Source organism: Vicia villosa, linkage group LG2 (genome assembly GCF_029867415.1).
Source record: "Vicia villosa cultivar HV-30 ecotype Madison, WI linkage group LG2, Vvil1.0, whole genome shotgun sequence".
Lineage (NCBI taxonomy): Eukaryota > Viridiplantae > Streptophyta > Magnoliopsida > Fabales > Fabaceae > Vicia > Vicia villosa.
This window is the reverse complement of record NC_081181.1, coordinates 145,160,108-145,168,487: the sequence shown is the minus strand read 5'-3', so window position 1 is coordinate 145,168,487 and position 8,380 is coordinate 145,160,108.

The window sequence follows — 8,380 nt, the reverse complement described above, 5'->3', positions numbered from 1 at the left end:
GCATAACTTTCACATGGAACATCAGAAATTCCCCACTCAAAGCCTATTGTGAAGGAAATTGAATTCTCTACAACTTTGTGTCTCACAAGCCAAGGCTAAAAATGCTTCATTTAAGAGATACAAGGCAAAAGATTACAGGTCATTTTCAGGCATCCTTCAGAAACAGTTTTTTTCCAAAGAGGATATGGTCAAGATAAAAGCTTCAAATGAAAAATATATTCCAAAGTGGCTTGTAGAGGACCTCTTGAGGTTTCTAAAAAGTATTAGATCTCCCTCATAGCTTAAAAATTGAAGGAGATATGATCAATCAAAGTTGGGTGATTTTGGAGGACCAAATGTGAAAAAAGGAGGCTCAAATTGGATTTTTTACAAATAGGCCCATACTTTTATGACTTGAACTTGGCCCATAAGTTATCCAAGACATGTGCCACGAATCTTATCACTTTACTTGATTTTTTACACAATTTTATTTCATTTAAAATTGATTTTTATGATTTAAATAAGTGAGAAATCAAATATTTTGGTAGAAAATATATGTTGATGATTTCCAATCAACATTAATGGCAAAATATGGTATAATTTTCGTGCTCAAATCAAATGGAAAAGATTGATATAATATTTGGACCAAAATAGAAGGTTTTTATCAAAAAAATAAAATCAAATTTGTTCAAAATTCCAAGATTGGCAAAAGAGATTTTATGGATCCATGGGCCTCTAATTCGTGACCTAATGGAAGGCTATAAGTAAGTGAAGCTATGCACATGAATAAGGGTTGGAAATTCTGGCCAAAGAAACATATTCAAGAACTCAAAAATTCTTCAAGAAACTTGAATTCGGTTTTAGAGAATTAGGGCGTTTCAACAAGATTCAAAGGTTGCAAAAGCTTCTTGGAGGCACTCTGAACGTGTGTGGACACTTGCATAGCATCAACACCCCCAGATTACTCTCCCTCGAGCCAAGGTACGCCGTTATCAATTTTGGATCGGTTAGAACAATTCATGCGTTCTCTTTGAAATTTAAGTGTGTATTCTGGTTATTGTTGATGTTCTGAATGTTTCTGGGTGGATTAATTGGGGTTTTTGTGGTTTAAACACGAACGGCCATTGGAGGCCGCGTGGAGCTCTTAGGGTTTCAATTGGGGTTTTTGTGTAGGGTCAAAATTGGGTCAAAATAATGCTATGAGTGAGTTCGTATGATGAAAACGAAAGGTTTAAGGTAGGTGCGAAACATTTATATTCGTGCATGTCGTGTTCGTTATTTTTTTGGTGCGTAGGCTACGAAACAAATTTGCGGCGAATCCATAGCAAAATCGTAGCTGATTCTGCAGGAATTTACAGGTATAGTGGGGAAGACGAGTGCGTGGCATCACGCTATTCGTTTATTCGAATTTCGCGCGCAGGGATTTTATCCTTTTTATTGTTTTATATATGATATGCTGGTTGTGCATTCTGAACACACGCGCGCGCTGGCTGGGTTGGTAAGCATGTTTGTTGGTCACGCAAGGGTCCAGGGTTCGATCCCTAGCCCTTGCTATTATTTTTCTGGAATTTCTAAACTTCTGATCCCATACGCCTACAGCTGCAAACTTCACCATAATCCCTCATGATCCTACCATTGACCTCCCACTCAGACAGATCTAACGCCCCTTAATTGTTGACTATACCATATACTCCAATTGCAACCACACTGAATCAAAAAAAAACTAATTAACTTCTTTATTTTAATTAATTTAAATATTTTAGTTAATTACATTTAATATTTATTTGTATAATAATTTATTTTTATAAATAAGTTAATATATATTATAAAAGTTAAATTTCTAACTTATTGATTCGTTCCGATTAAATCGATTAATCGCTATGGGCAATAATAATTTTAATTAAAATGTTTATTTAATTAAAATACAATTAATCTCTATTTAGTTAAATGGTTTCAACCATCCTCATTGGTTGCGATGATTAACTATTCAATTTCCTCATTTCAAATTCCTTATTCTTTTTAATCGAATTAATCGGTTGCGAGGGGTAAGGATGCAAACTAATTATTAAATTGTTAAAAAATACTATAATTCGTTATTAGTAATAATCAAGTTAATCGATTAAAATTGGTAGTGATGCAAATTTCAAATCTTTTAACCATGGTGATCAAACCTATTGATCATTGCGGTTAATAGTGCCAAATCAAGGTTGTACGCCCACATTTTCAAATAATTCTAAACTCCATTCAAATTACAAAGACAAGACAAACTGCGATAGGCTAACCAAAAAGCCTCTAAAAAACATATCAAATCAAATTCAAACTCTAAATGGCGTACAACCTTTCCCGAACTACGTCGACTCTGATCCTCCCTAAGGAGGTACGTAGGCACTTGGCAACAAGGCGAGTCCCCCTCTTCAAAATCTCAATCATGTCCTTATAATTCTGTTTGCCACATTTCTTTACAAACCCTGCCATGCAACCCTAATCTTTGATTGTTAGCCTTTAGGAAAGGGCTGAGGGTGCCTCATACCTTCCCTCAGCCTGATTATAATAACTTACCCTCAATCTCTTATCTGTGTAGGGTTTCCTATTCGCCCTTCAGAATAGGTGGCGACTCTCTAAGTATAATTTTTAGGCAGGTTGCTACAGCTGGCGACTCTGCTGGGGACAACACTTTTAGTGAATTATTATGCTCCTAAGGCTTGAGTGGGTTTAGGTTTATGGTTCGTGGTTTGTGGTTTAGGGTTTGTGGCGCATTTTAGGGTTGGCAAATTGCCACATTTAGGGTTTGGGGGAGGTTCATCTTTTAATGTACATTAAATTATTTATTTGTTTATTTGTTTTATGTTTGTTTATCTGCCTGAAAATATCTGCTTTATTATTGTATATTTTGCTCTATTTTATGTCAGTTAAACCTTAAATGTGGGAGTTAACCGTGAGGTCACTAGGGGAGTACGAATCTCCTACGAATCTCACTGATAACTCCACTCGGAGTGGGTTGAGTGTTCGGAAAGGTCCAAAACGAGGCTTGACTTTGTTGAGGGCTGGACTGGATACTTAGCTGATCTCTCCGAGAACCTACCCCAAAAATTCGAACCTCATGGATAAAATGAGTCGTTTTAAAATCCGAAGAGACAAAGAGTCTCGGAGGCTACGAATGACCCCATGAGACCTTCTAGAACCCCCCATAAAAGGTTGGCTCCCTAGAGCCCCCTACGTCGAACCTATGAACCTGGGTTTCTTAAAATATTGTGTTATATATGTTTGATTTGTTTTATATATATATATATATATTTGTTTTGTTACTATGATTTCCTTTTTTGTGTGTTTGCATGCATCATCTCTCATTTGCATCCTCATCATGTTTTATCCACAAAAAAATAGTAAATAAAAAAATATGATATAAATGTAAAAAATATATTCTATTTGGTGAATGTGTAGGAAGGATGAGCACCAAGAAGACCATTGTTCACCTTTCCGTTTCCACTCCGGATATCAAGAAGCTGAAAATAATCAAGGAGAAATTACCATCAAGTGCCTTGGATAGGTTTGTAATCCGCTATGGGAATATTTTGGACTTGCTAAGGGTGAGAGTACAAGAAGAAGCAATTACTGCTTTGGTTCAATTTTATGACCCTCCGCTTAGGTGCTTCACTTTTCAAGACTTTCAGTTGGCTCCAACTTTGGAAGAAATGGATGCTACTTTGGGGTTCTCAAAAATTAAAAAAGAATTCTATACTGGTGCGGGTAAAGAAGTTGACTTTTCAGATTTGGCAAAAGCTTTGGGGTTATCTGCTACGGAATTGAAGACTAATTATAAAACTGACGGGGATGTGCATGGGATCAAAAGATCTTACTTAGAAAATCAAGCTTTAATGTATGCTCAAAAGAAACAATGGGACATTTGTGGACATTTATTAGCTCTTTTGATTTTTGGAGTTGTCTTATTGCCAAAAAATGTTGATTATGTTGATCCCACCGCTATTCATGCTTTCACTTCCTTTAAGGTTCACGGAAAAGATCCTACTCCGACTATCCTCGCTAATATTTACTATGCTATCCATACAAAGTATGAAAAGAAGAGAGGAATGCTATTTTGTTGTGTCCACTGGCTATATTCTTGGTTGACTTCTCATCTCTACAAATCTAGTTGCTTTATCAAAGAGCTTGCTAGGAACGAGTGGTCTCAAAAGCTAAGGACTCTTAAAGCTGATTCTATTCTATGGTATGCAAAGAAATTAAAATCTGATAGGATCATTTACAAATGTGGAGATTTCGACAATGTGCCATTAATGGGGACTCTTGGTTGTATTAATTATAACCCCGTTTTAGCATTGCGTCAATTAGGACACTCTATGGATAGTGAACCTTCGGAGCAACAAATAGAAGAATTGATCTTGCATGATAATGGGAAGGGTGCACCAAGAACATTGAAAAGAGTGATTCAAGCTTGGAGTCAGGTTCAAAGAAAATATTTTGGGCCAAAGAATGCAATTGCAAAAGCACCTTACACCACATGGGTTCAAGAAAGAGTTGGAAAGATTTTGCTACCTTTTGTTGTGGATCCCGCATACAAGCCTGATTCTCCCGATCCTGTTCCTCTATCCATCGAAGAGATAGAAGGGATCAAGGCTGCCCTAGAGGCATCCCAAAAGGAAAAAGAGAAACTAGAACTTGATTTGCATCAACTTACCAACGAAAAAAGTCAACTACGCTTTGACCTCAAAGAGAAAAATCAAGAACTTCAAGCAATGAAGGAAGAGAATGATAGACAAAGGAGTAAAAGGAAGCGTGCAACTGAAGGGTATTTAAGTGCTAATTTTAATTTGGAAGCACATAATGAGAGGTTGGAACAAGCGGATAGGGAAATTGCAAGGTGGAGAAGGCGTTACGAAAAGGCTTCCCATGACAAAACAGAATCGGAGAAGAATCTGGAAGCTGTGATCTTTGAATTAACTGATAGGACTAAAGATCAGGAGGATGAAATAAGAGGTCTCAAATATGATCTTCAAGAAGCCCTCAATGCTGGACAACAAGAACATGCAAAAAGATTAACCACGGAGGAAGAGCTTTTACAGCGCACTGGTGAGTACGAAAGAGCATTTCAAGCTATGGTATCACTTCGGGAAGTGTTCATGAGAGAAAAAGAGATACACGAGGCAGCCTTGAACGAGAGAGACTATTGGAAAAGACAATACACAATCGTTTCTACAGCTTACGAGCATGTGAGCATGGTTCCTAAGATGCTTGAAGATTATGAGAAATGTCGCGATGATTATGATAAGCTAGTCTTCTTGTGTAATGATCTAATCCTGGATATTCCAAAAAGTTTGGAAAGAGCAGAATCCTCTCCCATCATCCTTCCTAAAGTCGTCAAAGAGTTTATGGAGCTTTGTAGGAGCATGGTGGACAAGTTCAAAGAAGACATCCAAAGGCGCTCTTAGTCTTATGTTATTTCCTTGTTGCTTTTATTCCAAGTACTTTTGATTCAAGTTATTTTAAGTATTTTTAATTTTCAGTTTCCTTTCTTTTTTGCAAACCAACAATGAAGTGGTGTTTCCTTTCAATTAATAAAGTGTGTTTATTTTCGCATTTACTTGTTGTTCCTATAATATTCACCAAATAAATATATGCAAAAAGAAAAGGGAAGAGAAAAAATAATAAAAAAAAGAAAGAATGTATATTTACTATAATAATGTGGATAAAACATGAACATAGCATAAGCATAACATCCATATCATGCATGCCATACTTCATTACCAAAGCATTAAAGAAAAACTATCTTCATCTCCAGTCACACCATTGCAACTCAACCGCTAATTCAGACAAGATCTCAAAAGAAAAGGGCAATGGAACAATTGGAACAGAACCAGGCCGCCCTTCGTGAGGAAATGACCCAACTAAAGGGTACTGTTGAAGACCTCCAGGGAGGAATGGCCCAAGTGCTGAGCTTCATGAAAGAACTCAAAGATAAGCAAGATAAAGCTAAGGAAGTTCATGATCAGTATGAAGAGATACCTAAAGATGGCAACCCATTGCTAGGATATGTTAAGGGTCATGACCCTCACAAGGCAAAAGCCCACTCCTCAAAAAGGACTATCGCAACTCATGAAGAGGGAGAAGCTTCTCAAGAAGGATTTATACCTACTATTCAGAAAGAAGGGGCGTCTCGCACCGTTCGCATTCCAGTCAACAATCCGCTTAGGGATGAGGACTACTTGGATTTACAGTATGGGGACACTAATGACACAGATCAAGTCCCTCAACCAAAGCTGACCTCCGTTGATTCTGGGGAGAATTCCAAGGAGAGTGGACAAATCAAGGCGCTGGAAGAAAGGATGAAAGCAATGGAAGGATATGATGTCTTCGATGTGGATACCTATGAAATGAGCTTAGTGCCGGATTTGACTATTCCTCACAAATTCAAGATACCCGACTTCGAAAAGTACAAGGGACTCTCTTGTCCGAGGAATCACTTGCGCATGTATGTGCGAAAAATGGCTGCTTATGCTCATGACCAAAAGCTGATGATGCATTTTTTCCAAGATAGCCTGAGTGGAGCATCGGTTGACTGGTATATGCAATTAGAGAAGTCTCACATCCGAAGCTGGACCGACCTTGCTAATACGTTCCTGAAACAATATAAATACAATTTGGACATGGCACCCGATCGGATGCAACTCCAAAATTTGTCACAAAAGAAAGAAGAATCATTCAAGGAGTATGCACAAAGATGGAGGGAAATGGCCTCCCGAGTCCAACCTCCCCTGTTGGAAAAAGAGCTCGTAAAAATGTTTATGGCTACATTACAAGGGCCATACTACGATAAAATGGTAGGGAGTGTGTCTTCAGGGTTTTCAGATTTAGTGGTTATTGGTGAAAGGATAGAAGACGGAATTAAGAGCGGGAAAATACAAGGAGCATCATCTAACTCTTATCACTCAAAAAGGCCCACCTCAACCTTCGCTAAAAAGAAGGAAGGGGAGACCAACGCAGTAGTGCATCAAGAGCCTAGACCTCCTGTGTCCTACCCACCTCAACAAAGCAGGTTCCAAGGTCCTCCGAGGAAATTCGATCCTCTACCCACTTCCAAGAGTGAAATACTAAAATATTTGCTGAGTGAATCATTGGTAGAGCTTAGACCTATGCCACCCCTAATTCCAGGAAAGATTCCACCCAGATTCAACCCGAATGAGAGGTGTGAATTTCACGATAATTCTCCTGGACATACGTTGGAAAAATGTTGGGCCTTTAGGCACAAGGTTCAGGACTTGATAGAGTCAGGAGCAATTGCTTTTGACAAACCCAATGTGAAAACAAATCCAATGCCACACCATGAAGGCGCAGTCAATGCAATAGAAGTTGTCAATGAGCAAGAGTTGGTTCAACAACGGAACTCCCCCACAGATGCACTTAAGAGGTATCTTCTTATAAAGGGGTTTATCCTAGAACATAACGAAGCTTTCGAAGACACTTTGCAAAGACTCATGGATCAAGGATTGATCCAGTTGGAGGAACACCCTGAAGAGGAATATGTGGCGATGGTGGAAAGAAACGAGCCTTTAATGATACCTGCACAAGGGGCAAGGAAACCGTTGATTATCCCATGCTCTAGACCGCCAGTGATGATACCTGCGCAAGAACGTACCAAGATCATCCCAATCAGAGGACCATATCCTTTGGACAAGATGAAAGCGGTACCATGGGAATACGAGACCGATACTAATACTGCAGTATCAAGCATCGTTGGACCTGGAGGTATGACCCGTAGTGGGCGCATATTCAAAACTGCGCAAGTACAACCAATGTCTAGTGGAAACTTGACACAATCTGGAGAACAAGTTGTCACGAGACCAATTGACGAGGCTGAACCTAAGGATAAAGAAACTTCTAATAAAGATGTTGAGGAGTTTCTCGCTCTGATTAAGAAGAGTGATTATAGAGTGGTAGATCAGTTGCAACAGACACCGTCTAAAATATCGCTCTTATCATTATTGATACACTCCGAGAAGCATCGAGATGCCTTGATGAAGATCCTAAACGCTGCCCATGTAACTAAGGACATCACAGTCAATCAATTTGATGGGATGGTGGCCAATCTAACTGCTGGGGCATGCCTGGGTTTCAGTGACAATGAGTTACCCTTACAAGGAAAGTCACACAACAAAGCCTTGCATATCTCCATGCAATGTGGGAAGGCTCATCTGGCTAGAGTTTTGATCGACACAGGGTCATCTTTAAACGTGATGCCAAAAGCCACACTTGATAAGATAGCCTTAGAGGGACTCGTGGTTAGACCTAGTCGTCTGGTGGTTAAAGCTTTCGATGGATCACAGAGTCCGGTATTTGGAGAAGTAGACCTTCCTGTCATAATTGGTCCCCACACCTTCTGCATCAACTT